The sequence below is a fragment of the Poecilia mexicana genome, unplaced genomic scaffold, assembly GCF_051168715.1.
Source record: "Poecilia mexicana isolate PSO_F unplaced genomic scaffold, ASM5116871v1 scaffold_2, whole genome shotgun sequence".
Classification (NCBI taxonomy): domain Eukaryota; kingdom Metazoa; phylum Chordata; class Actinopteri; order Cyprinodontiformes; family Poeciliidae; genus Poecilia; species Poecilia mexicana.
The window spans coordinates 30,966,770-30,988,329 of record NW_028263371.1 but is presented as its reverse complement, the minus strand read 5'-3'; the positions used below and the strand labels follow the sequence as shown (position 1 = coordinate 30,988,329).

At 38.6% G+C, this 21,560-nt stretch overlaps 1 long non-coding RNA gene across 1 annotated transcript in view; it reads right to left on the bottom strand.

Annotated features, from left to right (window-relative positions):
- Positions 1–18,759, bottom strand: part of LOC148160763 (uncharacterized) — a 46,488-nt gene extending 27,729 nt beyond the window's left edge. Inside the window, exons 1-2 of the long non-coding RNA XR_015762395.1 lie at positions 18,676–18,759; positions 17,178–17,253 (exon numbers count right to left, since the gene is read on the bottom strand). This is a non-coding gene — a long non-coding RNA (uncharacterized LOC148160763). The remainder of the gene's footprint in view (positions 1–17,177; positions 17,254–18,675) is intronic.
- Between the last annotated feature and the right edge of the window lie 2,801 nt (positions 18,760–21,560).

Sequence of the window (21,560 nt, the reverse complement as noted above, 5' to 3'; positions counted from 1 at the left end):
AGTCACTTTTGCTTAAAAGAAAGCATCACACTTGAACAGAATTTAGCAGGTGTGTGTGGATATATTAAGCATTGTATGTGCATACTGGTGAGTGTGTATGTGTGTGTGCAGTCACAACATATGTTGTAGCCAGTTGGGGAATAGTTTTCCCCAGAGAGCAGTCCGCATGGCCCTCCAGTCAGAGGCTCAAATTAAAGGGAGCAGCACCATAGCCATGCCTCATCCGCCTTAATAGCATTTTAACTGTTATTGGAGCTTTTATATATATTTATAAATAAGCATTCGGTGATGTTGGTCATGCTGGCACGCCTATGCAAAGGACGGTGCCACAACAGCCTCCAACTGAACTATGACAGGCCAATTAATGGGCCTTCATTGGGAACCAGTCGTTACATAGGTCATCTAAGAAGTGTAATTAGAAAGCATTGTAAATTCTTATTTTTATTGAGAATGCTTAATTAAAAGAGGGAACGCAATCAACTGCGAGTCTTTATATCAAATGTGCACTGATAAGATTTTTATTGGAAAATAAAAATAATCTAAAAAAAAAAAACAGACTGGTTATGAGGCTCTCATGCTACAGTGAGCGTACACACAGCCGTACAAACACACATAAATGTCGCCCACGAGGCTTGATAGATGTGTCACAGTGGGGATGTGAATGGGAGCCAATTACATTTATAATGTCAAACGTGCTGCCGAAATTAGCTTCAGTATTATTATGCGAACGCTAATTGCAAGGAAATGCTAAAATGATTTAAATCGCCGGGGCTATTTCCAGACATTAAGGCATTCTGAAGATAGCCACAGCACTAACAATTTGTACCACCCTTTTTATAATTACATTTAATAGGTTGTCTTATCAGCGCTCTAAAAGTGGATTTGGATTATCGCAGGCCAGACCAGTCCGTCAGAACAGATTTTTTTTTTCACTTTTTTTGAGTGCTGGCCACTTTGTTCGTCGGAGGAGGAGGAGAGATAATGTTCTACAGGGTTAAACACTTGGATTGCCACTTTAGAAGGCAAATTGGAATAGAACACCATTGGCGAGGCCACGCTTTGTATTTTCAAGAAGGTCCACCACTGGCATTCAACGCCACTTAGCTTCCCACCACAATAGATTTCCTACAGTATGCAAAGACACATACAGAGCGTGTTGCCAAGCCATCCTCAGAGCTGACCCCATCCGGCGGCACTGACCCCGCCATTGTTGGCGCTCCAGGCATTCAGATTGTATGCAAATAAGGGCAGCGAATAGAGGGAAGGGAGCAGGAGACGTGCTTTGTTATTAAGCAAGACTTGAGTCTGCTTATTAATTTTCAGGGCCTTATACTTGAGCGCTGCTTTGAATTATGACAGTCTGACAAAGTGCTCAAGTATGTCTACTATCTATGCATGATCATTTAAAAAAAACAAAAGAATTAAAGTTAGTTTATTATAAGAATTGTGACTTTTTCAAGCTTTTCTGACCCATTTGATTTCCTCTATAGATCAATTTGAAGAACACTCAAACCTTAGACTATGAAGTGATTCACCGTTTTTTGCAACTGCAGCACGCGAGTGCATGATGAGGAATGCTTATGACTGTGTGAAAGGCAGCAGGAGGAGGAAGGAGATCAGCGTGTTATCGTCATGGGCCTCTGGAGGAGGGGGGCTTAGCGCTCTCTGTCTGCAGCACCTGAAAGCCTTATCCACAGGTGTACAATCAGCAACATAAGCAATCGGCCTCTTTACCTTAAGTCCACATCATCCGTGGGCCAGTCATGCGGACCCAGGGTGCCACTCGGAGCTTACAAGGAGATTAAGGCCAGGATCTCATGAAGAAGAATGTTATGTATCATTCATAAAGCAACATATTAGCTACAGGATTTAGCTGTTTAACCTATAGGTGAAGTTGTTCTGTGATGTTTTTCCAAGTTTGAATGATGTACAGTGCAACAAACTTGGGAAGAAAATGGAAAAACAGGCTCAGAATTATACATGCAGGCTCAAATATGTTACTTTATTGCCCAAATGTATTGGCCAAGCCTGTTCCAATGAGTAGTTATTTAGTTAAAAAAATGATGGACTAAAATGAGCTCAATTTCCATTCTGATTGATATTTTTTGAAGGGCAATCTTCATAATCCATTTTAATTATGGTTCTGGTTGTGTGTGGTTTTTATTTTCTTTTTATTTATTGTTTTTAGGTTGTTGTGTTTTATTTTTGATATTGAAAATGTCTTCCAGTTCCAGTGTGGTGTGTTCTGTACCAAATTAGTTTGTTGGTCTTTGAGAGGCCAAACTTGCATTATTATGGCATTATCAATATATTACAAGAATATTATAAGAATGTTTTCAACATGATTTATGAGTGAGTTCATAGGAATTTTTGACAGTTCTAGGAGAGCATTTTTGAGGTTGGACACTGATGTTGGACAGTGAAGTCGAGTTCCTTTGCACCAAACTTGTTCAGTCATATCCTAATGAGTCTTGTCTTATGTACTGAAGAAGTCACATTGGAACTGAAATGGCCAACTCCAAACTGGAAAATAAAATTTTCTTCACATAGTGACATTGAGTTGAGTTGTAAATAAGCCATAGTTTTTCTCCAGCCATCAACAAGTTCTTTGTAAAATTCTACCTGGATATTTAACTGCTCTTATCGGAAATGGTGGAGCTCATTTCATTTTGGAGCACCCAATTATGCTTGTTTTAAAATCTAATGATTTGAGGAAAAGTTGAACAATTTGGACCATGTCACCATATTTCAACATCTTCTATTCAAAAGTGGTTCTAGAATAATTAAAAGAAGCTAACATTAAGTTTCTGAAATTACACTGACATTAACCCTGATGAAAAATGTATGGTCTATGTCCAAAATCTAAGTCCAACCAATTTAAATAAGCTCAACCCTTTTTGATGGAAGTAGTTAAATACCCAGTTAGAATTATGCTAGAAAGTTTTCGATGGATACAAAAAGACTGTTATTTCTTGGCAGCTTGCATAAAAAAATTTACTTGAACCTTTATGTAAAAATAAAAGAAAATTTGCAACAACTTTTCTAATTTTTGAAAATCAATTGAATTATGTTCTGCATAAACATTCCAGTCTGAAAAGGGAATAGCATCTTTAAAGGCTTTAGATTAATATGATTTCATGCTCATGGTCAGCAAACTCCACCAGCTTTCTACAGGACGCTCAGAAGCAATTATCCACCATTAATTTGTGATATCAACACAGAATATAACTCTGTAATTGGAAAATGGTTTAAATCCTTTATATTGCTAATTTTCTTTAGCAATAATCAATTTACAGGCTTCATTCAGGTCACAAACAGGCATCCAATAAGAACAGGGATTCACATCCAGTACACATAGAATATAATTTGATGATTTATGTGCCACCAAAGCCAGTCTCCAACCAATACTTTCATAAAGTTGTTTAAGGCAATTACTAAGGCTTAATATGAAGCCAGATTAAAGTAATTTCCATTCATACATCCAATAACCAAAGGCAAGATGAGTGAAGATCGCTTGAGGAAGCCTGACCAACGTTTCCCTCTCCACAAGTGACGTCAAGAGGTGTCAGGTGGCATCAAAACACAAAACACAGATTTAATACAGTTGCCTGCCATTTTACGATCACCTAGCAAGAGTAAGGGTAACTGAAATAAAACCAGCCCCTTGTACTGCACCTTGCTTCGTCCAGAGTGCCTAGGCTCTGGGAATAGAGAAACGATTGCTTTCTGGAGGCGTGAAATCTGTTAAGGTTTTAAATTTTACCCAATTGCTAACATTTGCTCGTGACTTATGTAATGCACCAGTTCTATCAAGGTTACCGGAAATTCTTTCCACTATATATAAAAAAAAAAAAAAACACTCATCTATGGTCACAAACTCTGGGTAGTGACCAAAAGAAGGAGATTGTAAATACAAGTGGCCAAAATATATATATATTTTTTTACAGAGTGTCCGGGCCCTTCTTCAGAAGCTTGGTTATTCGCTGTGTCTCCACTTTGAGAGCCAAATGACGTGGGTTAGCATCTGGTTTATATCCCTAACGGATGCCTCCATGGTCAGGTGTTCCAGGATTATTCCAATAGGAGAAGACCTAGAACCGGGGTGCGCAAGTCCAGTCCTCGAGAGCTACCATTCTGCAACTCTTAGAAGCATCCTTACTCCAACAGATGGGATCAGCTCTGAACAGGTTTGCTAACAAGCCATTCATTTGATTCAGGTGTCTTGCAGCAGGGATGCATCTGAAAGTTGTAGGATGGTAGCTCTCGAGGACTGGACTTGAGCACCCGTGACCTAAAAGAAGACCAAGGGCCTGACTGGGACTATGTTTCTCAGCTGGGACATGGGAACACCTTGAGATTCCTCCCAGTGGCTAGGGAGAGGGAAATATAGACCTCTTTGCAAAGGCTGTTATCCCTGCAACCCGGTCCTAGATTAAGCGAAAGGCATTGGGTGGAGAAATGGATTTTATTTAGGTGTATCGGGAAAAAAGCTCATCACAAATCCACACCACATTAAAAATGAATTTTAAAATGCAAATAAGATTGATGTTTATGGTAGTGCAACAACATAGGAAAAAAGTCAATAGTAAAAGCTCTCATTAAGATACTATTAAATACTGTAGAAAAAAATTGCCTGCAGTTTCCAGAGGTTTGAAACTGATGTATGATTCCTGAGCTGAAAATTTACTTCTTTTTTTTTTTGTAAAAGTGTTCTGTAGATTTACCGTGTAAACTTATAAAAGCATCCTGTGTGCCACCTAAATCAGTTTTACAAAGACTGACAGCAGCACTGAGCTTTGGAGAGACAACCAGGGTTGATAATGTTGGCCTTGATTGGGGAGAGGTGGTAATCAAGCTGTGTGCAGTTAATTCTCTGATCCATTATGTGCTCACATACATAGGCTTACGGTGAATGATTGTGCTTGAACACACATGGCTATCAAAATAAAAAAAAACACACACACATGCACAACAAAAACAGGTGAGCACACACACAACAAGCTGAAAGGGCTCTATATGAAGCATTTCTATTTCTCCACCTCACTGCGAGTCATTAGCCATTCCAGACGTAGGGTGATCAGCAGAGCCAGCCTGGCCTGAGACAATTAGAGACCCCAGAGGTGGCTGCACATCACAATGAGCCCTGCGGCCATGATTAAAACATCAGCCGCTCTCTATGCAACGCTGACAGGAAGAGGGGGGGAGGGAGGGGCGAACGGAAAAAATATGAGGGGACAGAGGCTGTAGTTTTTTTAGCTCTCTGTGTTCCTACTTAAAAGACTGGTTTGTTTATTTTTGGAAGCAGAGAAAAGTCCTCAAAAGAAAAGTTGAGCTTCAGGTAGTATTTTTTGTGTGTGTGTGTGTGTGTGTGTGTGTGTGTGTGTCTCGCTTTTCTTTCCTTTCAGGACTTTCACATCATGTTTGATGCTAAATATTTGACCTGCTTTAATATTCACCAAAACCTACAGGAGCTCTGATCCATATAAAGTTGCTTAAACCTACAGCAGATAGTGGATTACCAGTGCTGCAACATTGCTATCTCATTTGACATTTGTGGCTTTGATATGTATCTCAGCCTAGGGAGATTTAGCTAGCAAATCCCCCCCCCCCCCCCCCAAGTGCTTCATTGAGCAGAAGTGCATCCCCATTCAGAAAAGCTTAGAGATGCTGGAAAAACAGGAAGTGGGACACCACACTCTTTAAACCTTGTAACCACAAACATAACTTTAAAATGGTGCAACTGTGCAGCAGTTTGTGTTACTCTATCGAAAAAAATATTACAATAAAATACATTGATGTCTGAGATTGTAATGCAACTAATGCAGTGCACGTTTAGGTTGCTCACACAGTAATAGAAAGTTTTGTATGTCCAATCAAGGGGTGAAACGGTTAACCAAATTAATTAATTATTGAAATAATCAACTAATTTAGTAAGCAATTAATCATTAACTGGGGTATACAGTATTTAAAGAAGGCCATGAAGAAGAGAAAATTAGGAAACATTTTAAGACAAAAAAGAAAACTGGGCTGAGCTATTCACATGTTTACAATTTTTACAAAAGATCAAGTGTTCACTAAAGAAATGCTATGTTTATGGATTTTAGGAAATTAAATGTTTCATCTAAGAAAGGGCTGAATTTAGTAGTTTAATCGAATACTTTACATTTTAATATTGCATAAAAAAGGCTCAAGTAAAATCTGCATAATGTGACAATTTTTGGTATCTGATTAATCATCAGTAAAACTGATTAGTAAAATTATGATTAGCTACAGTCCTGCTCCAATCATTACTGACTTATTAGATTTGGGCTAAAGTAACAAGTATCTTAACTGTACTTAATAGTTGGGATGTGTGTAGCTCTCATTGAGTCCTCGAGTCAAAGGGGAATCCTTTCTAATCACATCTACTCCAACTGTGATCTGCCCTCAAATTCCCAGACCCCTCTTCCTCGGGCTGACCCACTTCTCCCATGTCTTACCTTCTCCCAACACCCAGCCTGCTCAACCTTACCCTTAAATGCCTGGCTGTCCTCTGATCTGTAGCGACATCACCACTTACCCAAGGCAATGGTCCTCTGGAGAAGACTTAGCTATCCCAGAGTCCCTGCTGTGGGCAGCCCTCTGTCCCTCTGTTCTTATGGTTCAGTCACCATTGAGCAATGCCACATGGGAGCGCTACACACTACACTGCCTCACCCGCCATGGTTTCACCAAACACCCTTTGCACATCCAACTCTAATCACCGTTTTCCAAAGGGACCAGGTGAGATTCTTCATCCAGACCGTAGAAAATCTATGGCTGGTAGTTCAAACTCTTCTACACTATAAAAAGTCAATTTGGAAGTATAAAATGTTAGCCATTTATATATTTGAATCTAGCTTGTGAAAGCCATGTTCAATAGTGGACCAATTCTAGCATTTAAACTTGGAATTCAACTAAAGATGTTGGTATCATTAAGGGTTTATTATTCTCAAATGTTTGTGGTATCTAGCAGAGAACAGTAAGATTAATACATTTACATACAATGTATTCTTCATGAATATATTTATTAAAAACTAAGAACTACTGTGAGACTTGTGGTTGTGAAAGAGTCTGCGTTGGAAGAAACATTTCCTATAAGTCCAGCTTCAGCTAAGCTAGCTACAGCGCTAATGCTAAGTAAAGTTACTAGCGAGAAAGGCTTCTACTTAACCTTGATGTAGTCGTTGCTAATAAACAGCAGACATTACTTTTGAGCTTGACCCCAGATCTTATATTGTCCAATACATATATGCTTCCCCTCGTCACTTGACCCGTTTCCTCTGCTTCATTTGCTCCACTTAATAAGACAGGGCTTAAAGGAAAAACAGATCGTAAGCATGGAAACCTATTCAGGAAGAAATTGTACTACTTGTGAGATTAACTATTCAAACTATTCAAAATCAGGAGCAGGCTTCGACACATTCTTACTTTAGCTGAAGACGTTTACGATCACTTTATATCATCTTCTGTATTGGTTATTACAGCTGCATCTGTGGTTCTTTATTTTCTTAAATAGTTAGTCACATGACCTCTGTCTTTGCTGATTCAGTATCAGAGATAATCTAAACTATTTGCAATACTGCCTCTCTAAGTTGCATCATTTCTTTCTTCACTCTTGCCTCCTTTTTGGAAAGTTTTCATTTCTACAAAACTTAGCCAGTTTTTAGAAGGCCCTTTGCTCTATAGAGGGCTGATCCTGCCAAAATTGGCAATCATAGAAATAAATAAATGGCTTGGTAAATTTCTCAACTTTGAGCTTCGATTTGATGCAGACTGAATCCCCGTGGACCCCTTTTTCACCTTACCTCCTACAAAGAGTGAGAAGGAAAAACACCATCTTAAAAAAGAATGGATGCATTTCATTTATGTTTCACACATACATTCTTGGCTCTAAAATGTAGTAGATCGCCTTTAAATTCTAGTTAAACAAAAATGCATCCATATGGTTAAGCCTATTTTCTTGGTTAAATTGTACCATTTTATCAGTGCAACATTCTTGGACTTAACCTTTGGTTGTTAAAAAAAATGTTAGAAAGTTCATGGTTAAAGCTAAAAGGAGAAAGACTACCACTTGTCTAATGCAATATTGCATCTAATGGGACCAAGTTGCGGCTGCTAAAGCTGTCTCGTTGCATTTGAGGTGTTGCAGCATCCCTTGTCCTGACACATGCTATAACAACTAATTAAATGTGATGGCCGATATTATTCAATTCGGAAACAGTCGTACCTCAAAGAGCAAAGAAAATTACAAAATTGATTTGATGACAGCTAAATTGCAAGAGAAGGCCTTGATTTAACCAGCCAATGTAAATGAGTCCAATTTAGAATCGTGTAATGCGGGCCGGGAGAACGCGGCGGAAAATGATCAGGCCGGGCCAGTCACAGATATTAAAATGAATTATATCTAATCGGAATTTTAGTCACGCTACATTAACTAATAGAAAGTTATTAACATTTCAAGAGCGCATGGAAGCGAGGGGGGGGGAGAAAAAAAGCTTTTGCCTGCAAAATTAACAGTGGCTGGGCTGACCCACGGGCCTGTGGATGTGAACACTGTAATGACAGCATAATGACATATTTACATTGAAAACCTCACTGACTAATATTCAGATCCGGAATTAGACATTAAGTCAAGGAATATTTGGTTTACCCCCTCAGCCTCACTGACTTCAATCGTACAAACTTTAAATCCTCTGATAAAACAGTTATAATTTAACCAAATGCATTTACATTTGCATCCATTTGCTGTGGATATGTTTAACTATTTATAGAGAACTATTTTAGTTCTTACTCCAAAAGCATAATTGAATTTTCTCTTCTCAAAATGTGACAAATTCCAACTAATTATGAATATCCACTTGCTCATAAGCTATGTCCTCCCACATTGAAAAGTAAAAAAAAAATTATAGTAAATGCTTAATAGAGATTAACGAGGTTTAGAATCAACTCCATGATCATCAACAGTTAAAGACAACACACCAATTACTCCAAGTAGTTGTTCTAAAAAAGGATGTAAATATCTAAATTTTTAATACCTGATCATTTTTAAGTGATTGTTTGATTTTCTGAAACTTGAAGGAAGGGTTTAAATGCTTAGTTTTAGTTTCATTATTTAACTTTAAGACTAAATATTAAGATTTTTTTTTTTTTTACAAAAATGGACAAAAGAATGGTGCTAGCTCAAATAGAAATGTTGATGTGGGTCTGCTTGGTCAATCCATCAAAGGGTTTTTAAGATCCATTCGATAGTTTGGTTTGGATGCAAAGGATTTTTTTGAACAGTCCTCAGTAAGTAAGGAACTAAAGCTCTCTTTCTCACATGAAAGTGATGGACTAACATATTCTCTCAGGAAGACATGCACTCCTTTTCCCTGACAGCTACACCTACAGTGTGTGGTGCATTAACACCAGCTGCCTCATGGTTAAAAAGCTAATTTAACCTTAGCAGTAGCGTTGTCATGAAATTAGCCAAAACTAGACACAAATTCTTTAAATTTATTTTAACAAGTAGTTTATTAAGTTTCATTCTATGACATTGACATTGTCTCAGGCTTAAGAAGCTAAGTTTGCTAGCAGATTTGACTAAAGCATTATACAAGGTTAAACTCTTCCTCCAACACAGAGGCTTCCTCAGTCCCAAGTCTTGTAGCAGAAAATATAATCATTAAAAACAACTCAGGTAAGCATATCGGCTCAACTCTTCTCCACTGGACCAATGAGAGCAACAGCTGAATGGACAAACACACCTGACTAAATTCTAATTTAAAATGTTTAAGCTAAATTTGCTACAAAAAAGTAGTCAAATGATGAAATTTAACTAATTTGACTAATATTTAATTCCTTTTCACAGTGTTTCATTCACTATATCTACTTCATCCCTTAGTTTCAGTGCTCCCGCCACTTGTGTCTGCCGTCTTGGGTTTAGTTATACTTCATCTTTTATCTACAGTGTTACGGTAGAGTGCCGTCTCTCTCGCTTGTTGTCTTTCATCCTCTTATAAAGTGCATCTATAGAAATATTTGCCGTCTTTGTGTTTCTCTCTTGCGATGAGCCCAGCCTGTCATTAGGCTACAGGGCCATCCCTGACAGCTTTCTTTACCCCTGGCAACTGAGTTTTGTATTTTAAGCGTTTTACTTTTATATTAATTTACTTTTCTCATCAATATCACTTAAGCGTCTTGTAAGTCTTCAGTCTGCAGGGGGGGTGTTTTCATGTTCAAGGGCTAAAAAGAACACAGACGAGTGCTTAAAGACACAGCTTTTGAGGCTGTTGATACCTGGCAGGTTTTACTAATTTTCAAAGCAAAGCGAATCTCCATAATGGAACGGCACCCACCAGTCAGCCAAGGACAACGCAGGCATTCAAAGGCGTTTCATCACTTATCACACACACTGCCCACCAAACCATTAGTATTCACAACACATAAGAAGTTTCATGGACATCACACGAGACAGCTCAGAAGAACTCAAAGAGTGGTGGGTCTTTAATAAAGGCATCAAAATCTCTCAGTGTTCACAAACTTTGTTTTTTATGACCAGGGGTGGAGGGGGTTGGGGGGATTTATTTAAATCCCAGTGTTTTTCAATGAGCGAGCGGAACAATTCACAGGCACACATGTAGTATACGTTTGTGTGAGTGCGTGTTATTGTTTCTAGGTTTCACCCGACTTGGGCTGACCTCTGGCTCAACACGTTCAACGCCAGACATCAGCGCTCCCCTGCTCTCCTCATTTCCACTCCTCCACTTGTCTGCAGCCGCTCTGTTCAGCCACAGTAAGAGATGAAATTTTTACGCCGGGCAGACTGCCTTTTTTTTTATAATTTAAAGCACAGCGTGAGGAGGAATGGGAGAGCTGAGAGGTGTGGAGCTGTGTGGTGTGGTGGTGGTTGGTGTGTGCTTAATGTTTGATTTATAAAACAAATAAAAAACCAGAATTACGAGTTAGGGTTTTTTTATTTTTTTGTCGCTACATTTTGGAAAAGTAAGGGTTCTGGTGTGCGTGTGTGTGTGTATGTTTGCACCGCAGGGAGACGTACAAGGAGAGACAATGTCCGAGGTTTCTGAGCTTCAGGGTCGGACTATGAAATGTTCCCTTTGCAAAATGTACGATGGTATTTGAGAAAAACGTGAAGCCTTGCTTTGCCGTGTCCTTTTCAGTTGACACTTTTAGCTTTTGACATTCATGTGCTCCACGCGTGTGTGCGTGTGCTTGTGTGTGTTTAGTTTGTGCAAGTGGTGGTCTGATGAATTAAAAAAGAAAAAGTAACAAAGAGTGTCTTGGCTCTGACGTCCAGCCAGCAGACCTTCTCCTCAGCCCACCATCTGCTCCACGGGTCAACAGACTCCCCCTCCCAGCCGGTGTACTGCCAGAGAGTCTGGTAGCTGCCTTCAATATGCCTGAAGACAAAAACCAGGCCTGGATTTTCTGACAACAGCAGCTTCCTCTCACCGTCTTTACTCTCTTATCCTAATGTAGAGTCATAAACTGGAAGAGGATGAATGACTAAGAAATTTGACAAATAAAAATTTTGGGCCGCTTCATATATTGATAAAACCCATTAACAAATTGCAAAAATATTGATAAACAGCTGACTCTGCATTTGATGGCTACTTCTTAAGATTAAATGTTGAACTTCTTTTTGCATTGATGTAATTAGGCAGAAGATTCAGATGAAACTACTTTGATTTGATAGATGAAATATTAACTATATGGATTCTTAAAAAATTAGCAATATTTTCTGTTAAGACTGTTATAACGGTAAACATTATAATGAAAAACTATTACTTACTTTTTAGTTCCCTGTATGGCTGTGACTGTATGTACAGAGTCACAAACAAATACTGTTCTTGAAAAATGTTCCCATTTGAAACAGGCTTCTTCAGGACTCCTCTTTTATAAGAAGTGAGATTTATATCACTAAAATGCACATAGTAACTATTAGAGTTTGTAGAACAATAGAGACTGGGTCAGAGGTTATATTACACCGACAGAGAAGGTTTATATCACAACTTATCAATGTTTTAGAATGGACCAGTCAAAGTCCAGACCTATGTCTGACTGAAAATCTGCAGCATAATATAAAAATTCATTTTCAGAGATGCTTTACATTATTTTGTGAGCTGGGCAAAAACATCAACATCTGGAAGAGACAAACCTCCAAATGCATGCCACACTTTTCAGAATTTTTAATTTGTTCAAATCTAAGGATGTATTATGATTGTGCTAATCTTCATGTTAAATCCCAACATCATCTAATTCTTAATGCTAAAACCATACGAGTGTGTTTCCAGGCCAAAACTAAATGAAATAAACTGAACAAATACATATTGCGGTAAAATCAGTGTTGGTGTGACTTCATTTGTGGGCAAAAAAGGTAAAAGCAGCACAAGGCCTGAGGTGGCTGTATTTATAGAGTGAAAAACAAAGAGCCCAGAAGCTCAAAGTCACCCCAACTTTCCCAGCGAATTTGAAGCCATAAGAACACAAGGGCAGAAAACTGAGGTGAATACAGCTCCTATAGACCATCACCTGCAGAGACATTACATGTGCACTTTTAATATTCAGAAAAAAGTCAAAACAAAACCTTAAACTTAAGAATTAAGTATGTAATTATTCTGTTTGATGTTCTGAGCTAAACTGTGGTAAATCCATTATCTCCATTCTACTTTCTTCCATATTTTAACTTCTATATGCAAAATTTTATTTTCAACCATGTTCTCTCATTTTACTGAAGCAAAAAAAAAAGGTTGAAATTGGGATCAAAACTCAGTTTTGAATCACCTGAAAAGTATCAATAAGTTTGATTATCTACTCACCAATGCAAATCAAAGACAACATATGCGCTGCTAGCTTAATGAAGTAATCATTTTTGTTGTAGATGTTCTGTAAACTGTGTGCTGGATGACATTATCTTGCAAAAGAGATTTTTAATAATAATAATCATTTAATATCCTATTAATTGAATGGACTTTGCTTCACAATCCTCTGAGAGCTGCTCTTGTTTCACAATTTTTTCTCACTAGTTTTTCCTTCCACTCAATCTTCCTCTAACATGTTTGAAAAAAGCATTCAGTGAACGGTCAGTTTTATACCAGTGATGTACCGCTGCACAACTGTCAAATCCGTAGTCTTCCCATGAATTAATGCCACAATTTATTGTAATCTTTTTCCAAGAGACTGAATTTTTTTGTTTTTGTTAGCTGTTCAACATAGCTAAACAAATACTTGAAATATGTCAGTCTGTTTGCAATAATAATATATGGACTGAAATGACATTTTCAGTGATTTTCTAAATGAATGTAGATGCTGGGTAGCAGAAAATGTCGGTTTCAGGCAGAAATGAAATCTTATTCTGAGATTTCTTATGATAAAATATCAAGTGTGAATAAACCAACAGACAGCTTAGACTTACTTAAAGTAAATAAGCTTTAGGAGATTGGTGCATCCTCATTCTCTAAGGCACCAACACCTCTTTAATGCTTGCTTTCCTGATACTCACTCATTCTGCCTGCGATGTGGACTTTACATACTAATAATTTTCTTTTACTGCCTTGCCGAGCTTGTTTGACGTCCGCAGCGTGCCGGATTGTGGGTACTCCGCGTAATTAAACTCTCTGGAGGAAAAAGGGAAAAAAAAAGAAGAAGAAAAAATAACAGGTACATTCCCATCACCAAGGTGAGAGTGAGAGCATTTATGCCGTGTGTTTTCGCACGAGAGCAAAAAGGTGTCTTGCATCCAGGCCTGTTAGCACCTCGTGGAAAATAAATAAATAAATAAAAACGTTTTTCTCCCCTTACCACTTTACAAATGAAATCAGCGCTGTGAGGCGGTGGATTAATATCATAAGGAAGGCCAGAGTGGGCCATTAGAGCGGTGTAATGTTGCTCCAGGGCCTTGTGATGGATGGCCGTCGGCGCTGCGGCCCTATTTGCACACAGTCACCTCTGTGGTGGCCGCCATTAGCAGGACATGGGAGGTAAGGGCTGAGGGATGGCGGTGATGCGGCTGGACCGTGGTTTTATTACCACTGAGGTGTTTTTGTATCTCCCTGTATATGCTGGCTTTAGTATTTGTGTGTTTTTTCATTACTGTGTTACTGTTATGAATGTGTGTGTGTGTGTGTGTGTGTGTGTGTGTGTGTGTGTGTGTGTGTGTGTGTGTGTGTGTGCGTCTGCGTGTGTCTCTTCAGCAGACAGATGTTACGCTCCCCGCCCTCCACTCTATCTAACGTGTCTGTCTGTCTCAATGGACGGCGGTAGCAGGCAGCAAACGCACTCAGTGTAATTAAGACAAATTAGCCTGGATGGCAGCTTGCAATAACAGCAGCATATGTTGGGAGGCTGGAGTACAGAAGCAAACAATCAAAATCATCATTAGCAAATCACTTATTGTAAACAGAAGGACGTTTTCCACCTTGGAGCGCTCGGAGATGAAAACGACGACCGGATCGGTTTTGAATGGATTTATCTGAAGTCGTTTATTTTTCCTACCCACTTGAAACGAATTAGCATTTTGGAATCTTTAAGCTCATTCCTCTAAAAGTGCCTGTTTTCACTCATATTTGAGCCAAATCTCATGCGACCTGACAAGTGACGACATTTCTTACCAAAAGATCTCAGGATATTATAAAGCCGCTTTATTTATTGTCAAAAATGTTTTTTTTTAAAAAGAAGTCTGTTAAACTTTACCAACTTATTATGTCTGTTTTTTAGACTCTGAATTTGAAATAAAAAGGTCATTTTTGAGTTGCCTCATTGCATTAACAGAGTTAAAAAGTTATGGTTTTCTGTCATACAACTCAAAAAGCATCAGGATCAAAGTGGTGATTTCTCCAGTTGTTACGTGTAATAAAATAAAATAAATAAATAAATAAAAATACATCATTGCCCCTCCATATTCTATTGCTGCAAACTCTTGGTATGCTAGAAAAATGTCCTGCCAGAAAACATGAGAATAGTGTGGAAACTAAGACCAAGTTGGTTGTGAATAAAGCATTTGAAAAGCATTTTTTATTTACACTTTCCCTCTTTAGAAATGTGGGCTGTGGATGCAAAAATTAGCAGTTGGGACATCTGAGCTGCTGCTACATGTTTAGCATTGAGAAGCTATTTTAGCCTTACATAGCTTCCGTTATATGCTAACTTCTTTTAGCATAGCAATTATCTTTTCCAGCATCCAATCAAGCAAGAGTTCACCCCCACTGGGCCAAAAAAGCATCTTTGTCCTCCATCAATGTTTGCAGATGTCACTTGTCCGTCACATTTACGGGCTGTACCAGAAACATGCAAATACAAAAGATTCTGGCGGGAACCTTTGCATGGAAAAAATAATAATATGTAACTTATTAATTGCATTAAAACTGATATAATTAATCATTTGAAATGAATGTTTGAAAAGACCTAGACCTAGTGAAATCTTTGCTGTGCGTACAGGCAGCTGTAATGTTTTACTTTGGAATTTAAGGATGTATTTATTGTTTTACACCCATCAATCCCCCCCCCCCTCTCCTCCCCGGCGCCTGTTGTATCCTCTCCTTTCTTCACAACGTCTTTGTCTTGCTCTATCGCTCTCCGTGTCACTCCTCTTCTCCACACTTCACTCTCCACCTCCCTCAGCATTTCAAAAGAAGGAATTACTTTTTGGGGGCTGTCATTTGGCCCTGGCCAAAAAATTCATTTCTGTGGGTCAAGTGTTTCAAGCTGTCATTTTTGACAGGAACCATCTCATACAATAACTATATGGAGGGACCTTGACTTGGGAATGCTTCAGTTTTTTTTTTGGCTTTCTCCACTTCTTTTTTTCCTCTTTTCATATGCATGCTAAAAAGATTTCAGCTACTGTAGGCACGGACGGAGGAAGACAGAGGCATAGATCAATACTCGATTAAGAGAATAAACTTGACCACGCACAAAGTTATGTGACGGGTAAAAGAAAGAAATAAATGTTCAGCAAAGAAGCCGTCCAGCTGGACTCATGCATGTGTGGAGTAAAATTGAGGAGAATATAAACCTCTGCCTGTGTTTGCTGGGGACAACCGCTTTCTGTGGCATTGGACTTGAGCAGACAATCTATTTACAGTGAGCTCAGGGGAGCCTATAAACAAATGTTGAGTAATTTCAGCCAGGAGTAATTACCCTTGCCGCTGACAAGGAGAGTGTGTTAGCGCTCCCCTTCACCCTCGGCCCTGTCCAGAAGGCTTCGAGCTGCTGCGCGAACGCTCCAACACCCGCCCGGACATGCACAGATGTACATTCACACAGGAGGAACTCCTCGCATACACATGGCGTCGGTCCAGCTGTCGGTGCTCTGACGAAACGCACTCGCCTGTTTGGAATCATGTTATCTTCCCCCGCTGTGAAAGCCTGGATGTTTCAAGGCGAGGAACCCCCCCCAACCCCCCCCCGCCCCGTTTTTGGAGCTTTATTAGGGTTAGGCTTAAAAACAAGTAAGTGCAGCTCTGGCTGCTTTCAGTGACCTTCAAGTCATGGATTCACATGGAGGAACTGCTTCTTTTCTGCTGAGAAGTAAACTCACTTTCAAATCATTTTTGTCTAGTTTCCCTAAAATACTAAGAGCTTCCTACTGTAAACCTTCATGATGGCAGCATCATGCTGTGGGGTTTTCCCTTTCTAGGAGCCGAAATGTGACTCCAGGATGACAACCCAGAACAAACACAAGCTTTTCAAAGTTCAGGCGTAAATTCAATTGAGAATCTGCAACAAGAGGCAGATTTTCTGGCATTATTTTCCATTAAAAAAAAATGGGCATAAATGTGCATTGTTTCAATTCATTAACATTTTTTTAAAGTTTTTTTTTCACTTGATCATTATGCATTAACTTCTGTTGACAATGACATAAAACCCCAATAAAAACACGGACATTTCCAGTTGTAAAGTCAGAAAAAAAGAAAAGGATGTAGGGGTGTGCACACTTTAGTAAGGCACAGCAAATTAGGTACCCAGCATAAAAAGTAAATACTATCAGAAATGTAATTATAAATGACGACCATGAATAATTTGCAAAAAAAATTAAACCAGGTTTCTAAAAAAGACAAAACAGTGACTCCAGAAAAAAAAAAAAAACATTTCAAATGAAACAGATCAAACGGACATCAGTGAAATTTGAATATCAAACAATTAAGTTACCATCTTACCTGCACGAGACAACTCTCATGGTGTCTTCAACAGGTGAGCTGAACCCGGATGTTGTTAGATGCTGCTGTGTCTGACCTAAACACAGACAGGTGGATGAAGAAGGAATGACTAATCACGAGCCAATAGAGGGAAACACTAAAGGGTAGTTTAGCACACGAGTGACTTGAAATACAAGGCCATAAGTGACTCAGGTGTAACGTGGAAACAAATGGAGCAAAGAATATAACCACAGTCAACGCATGAGATAAAAACTAAAACCAGGACCATGGAGGATGAAGCTGACTTGGAATGTCTTATGCTCACTTTAAAAGTTGAAAACAACATTCAATTTGCATTTGATGGTTATTTTCACAAAGTGAATGATTACTCACACCATTATGAAGGTAGTTTTGGCCTCGGCTTCTCTTGACACATTTGTTTTTAAGTTGCTTTTTAAGATAATAGTGGAACCTTAGTTCAGCAAGTATAAAATATCTAGTTAATGCCCTTTTTCTTTTATTTTTACATGAGTAAGAACCACAAAATCCAGTCAAGCAACAACAAAAAATGCTACTTAACTAGACTTAAAGGAGTAAGTCTAGATTTTTTAAGTAAGATTCTGCTAAAAAGTTAGCAGATAATTTTTTACCTCCTGTAAATAAAGTTCTTGGCATTTTCACTCGGAGTATGCTATGCCAAAGTAAGTGTAATTAATATTATGGAAAGACAGTCACAAAATATGATAGTGCTTATCATATATTGTGACCACACTGTAACTTATAATAAAATACTAAATATTTAAACTAAACTGTTTCCGCTGATTCACTCTTTCCTCCAAAGAATAAAAAGTAACATCTGACTGCTAATATTGTGGCTGTTACAGGTGTATAAACAGTGGCAGTGTATGATAAGCATCATCATATATCACATATTTCGGCTATATTTCAATATTAATTAAGCGTATGGTTTTGGTGTGACATACTCTTCTTTAAAGGCCAACGTTCATGGAAAAGTATGGTCTAAAAATGCAACAGCGCCTCCTACGGTCACAACATACGGTGGTCACAGAAAAAGGTGCAACACCTCCCCTGAAGTCACCGTTTCAGCACACCTGGCTCCAATATCGGTTCATTAGCGGAGCTCCGCGGAGCTTGACTGCATTGTGATGAGGTTTAGCCATTTAATTCAAGTGTGTAGAAACAGGGAAATATCTGAAAGTTTCCATGACATTGACTCTCAAGGACTAGAGTTTGAAACCACTGCACATAAGCCACAGGTTTATATCGAATGACGATTAAAATAGGCGAAATTGGAGTTACAGACTGCAGTAGCGGCGCATGTTTTACTGTGAAAGGATGCGCGTGATTATTATTTCCAAAGTGGAATACAATGACTCATAAAAATCTGTTGATGTTAGATTTAGCTTTATAATAATGACCACATGAATGCCCCTTCCGACTGAATATTGTATTCAATTATTTAGGGTAATTTTCGGTTCAACCAAAAAGCGTAACTTACCTCTGTAATTCTCTCTCTGCTAAACTGGCTGCGTTGTTTCAAAACCACTTCTGGTTACAGCAAGCATATCAAAATAAAAGCACTTCCTGTTCAGAATATTCTCATTTGCTATCACACCTTACTTTTATTTTAGTTTGTGCAGTACATTTTAAATGTGGATTTAGAAAATAGTTTTCAATTTTTAATGAAAAAAAGACAACATGAAGGGATAAACAGGTGTAAGTTTAATTAATTCAAAGATTAAAATTGAACAGGTACAACAGGGTCATTTTTACGATAAAAGCAGCCTTTAGCAGAATTTTACATATTGAATTACTTCATATGACTGACTTTAAAAAAATTAGTTGTCAACATCTCTCCTTGGAGGAGAAATAGATCTCCTTTTACTGAACATATATAATGGGATATATCTGAATTACAAAAATTCATTCCATTAAACTTCATTCAAACTAATTTGCTTGAATGGATAAATATACTTAAACCAAGCTGAAGAAACTGACTGAATGTTACTTTTAATTAGCATTCTGGATGTACAGTCATCAAGCTAACAAATCATGCTATTGAGTAAAAACAAAACAAACAAAAAGCATGCAATCAAAGTCACATTGAGTGCTCCATTGTTTTACATTTTAATCATTTGGAAGACTTAATTACAGGATTGAAACGTACATAGCAAACAAGCAAATTAATTTTCACCTTAACCTCCGAGAGCCAAGCAGCCAAGATACAGACTTTATCCCATCGGATCGATTATGATCTCCCCGCTTGAACGGAATGGATTCCCATGCAAATTTAGCCCGATCGATGAGCGTTCCTGTGGAATCAATGCGGCAGCTTTTGTAGAGCTGCTAGATACCACTGTATGAGGAGAGGATGAGAAAATAACACACTATTATTATACTGAATAAAACATCAAAAATATGATCTCTGTCTCTGTAAAAACAAAAAAAATATGCATCTTATAATCCGTTTTGGGTATAGAGCTCAAGAGTTCAAACAGAACAAGCATTTTACAATACAAAGCTACAGAGATAGCCTTTTCTTACTCCAACCCACTATCTCCTCTTATGTAGCTTTGAATACTGAGCAGGGGGAGAGATGTGGCTGCTTAGCCTTACAGTTTCCAGTCACACCTGGGAGTCACTCATATTCTGCTGTTTGCCCTACTAAACAGCAGGTGAGGAGGATGTGAAAAGTGAGCAAAGTTCCAGTTGGTAACAGAGGTTTCAAACGCTACGGCGGTCACGTTTATCTTTGGTTCGTTTCAAGCTACTTCATAACCAAATTATTAAGCTAGCTGAGTGGAGAGGTACATTCAAGGTTAAGAGTTTTTAGATGTTTTTGTGTAGTTTTTTTTTTTACACACACACACAACCTCAGCATTTTGGCTCTTTTTTTGGGGGGGTGGGGGGGGGATTGAGACATTTCTTACTGGTTGAGTATTTCCAAAAAAGGCAAAAGAAATGTGAAAGAGGTCAAAGTGCATGGATTCATTTGTCAGAAACCTACCACAAAAGAAAAGCTTTGGTGCAACTTTATACACACAATCATCTAAATGAAATGTAATTTCACGTTTTATATTTGCTATGGTGAGTTTAAGAATGTTCTCCAATAAAAAGCTAATCAGCTGTGAATAAACTAAAGCTTACTGAAGGTAAAGGCACAGTCTCACATCCCACATCACAGTTTCAATGTCACATCTCTGCTGTGTGGTCCGTATTACATCACATCTTTCACTGTCCACTTAGGAAGCACGGCATTAGCATTTTAGCGCCGCTCACACACTGGGGAGGAATGCGTGTGTGTTTGCTCCAGTAGCCTGTCCATTTCTGTGACCCGCACTGAGATTTCCATTGAATTTCATTCAGTAACTACAAACAGCTCAGATTTACACCCCCTGATCACATTCTTATTAATAAACCAAATATTTAATTATAGTTTGTGCATAATTAAAAGGGGAACATTAGATTTAGGGTCTCCGATTAGTTCAGATAAGGTGAGAATTTTGATTTCCACCACAATGACCTTTACATTCAATGGTGTCATAAAATCAATAGATGTTTTAATTTAATCTAAGATTTAAAATATATTATACAGTATAGATTAGTGCAGAAGCTGCTCCACAAGCAGGAAGTGGACTGTAATGCAGGGGATTCTGGGTAAAAGCAACCAAAACAAATGTGCTGGTCTAGCGCTAGCAGGATAAATGGCTCGAGGTCTTTTTCTTTTTTATCCAAAGACAAAAGAGAAATCCTACAACAACTAAAATCTGACACCATTCCATTTTTGCTTATGTTTCGTGAAGAAGGCAGTTGCACTCATGTCTTATTCTGAGATTATTATTTTTTTGTCGTTTCCTTCAATGGTTCTTGGTGCAGCGCCCCCACAGTCGAGGGCGTAAACAGGTTTTTCAAAAGGTTTGGAACGTTTGACAGAATGCAGTGTGAAAGCAAAACGCAGCAGCTGTAATGTAACAAATGTTGCAAGTTTGGTCCTCAGGTGTGAAAACACCTCTGGTGTCTTAAAATCAGACTGAAACAATGGCACCAAAAGACAAATCTCAGGAGGACACAAGGTTCCCTACAGGTGAAGATGATACAAGACGCTGTTACTAATTGAAATTATTTCAATTAACAGAGCCTAATCAAGGCCATCCATGAAGCGTCATGGTGGGGGTCACGCAGCCGCAGTGTTCCATGTCCTCCCAGTCTTCTGTTTTTGACCCCAAACCTCAGAGTTTTGACAGTCTTGACCTCTTCAATACACAAAGCAACAATTCATCCCGAGGAGAAGAACAAGTAGACGGGAGGGGGGGGTAAAAAAAAAAAAGAAGAAGCTTAGAGCGGGGCCGATCGATAAACAGAGTCGGAGCTGTGATTTATTTA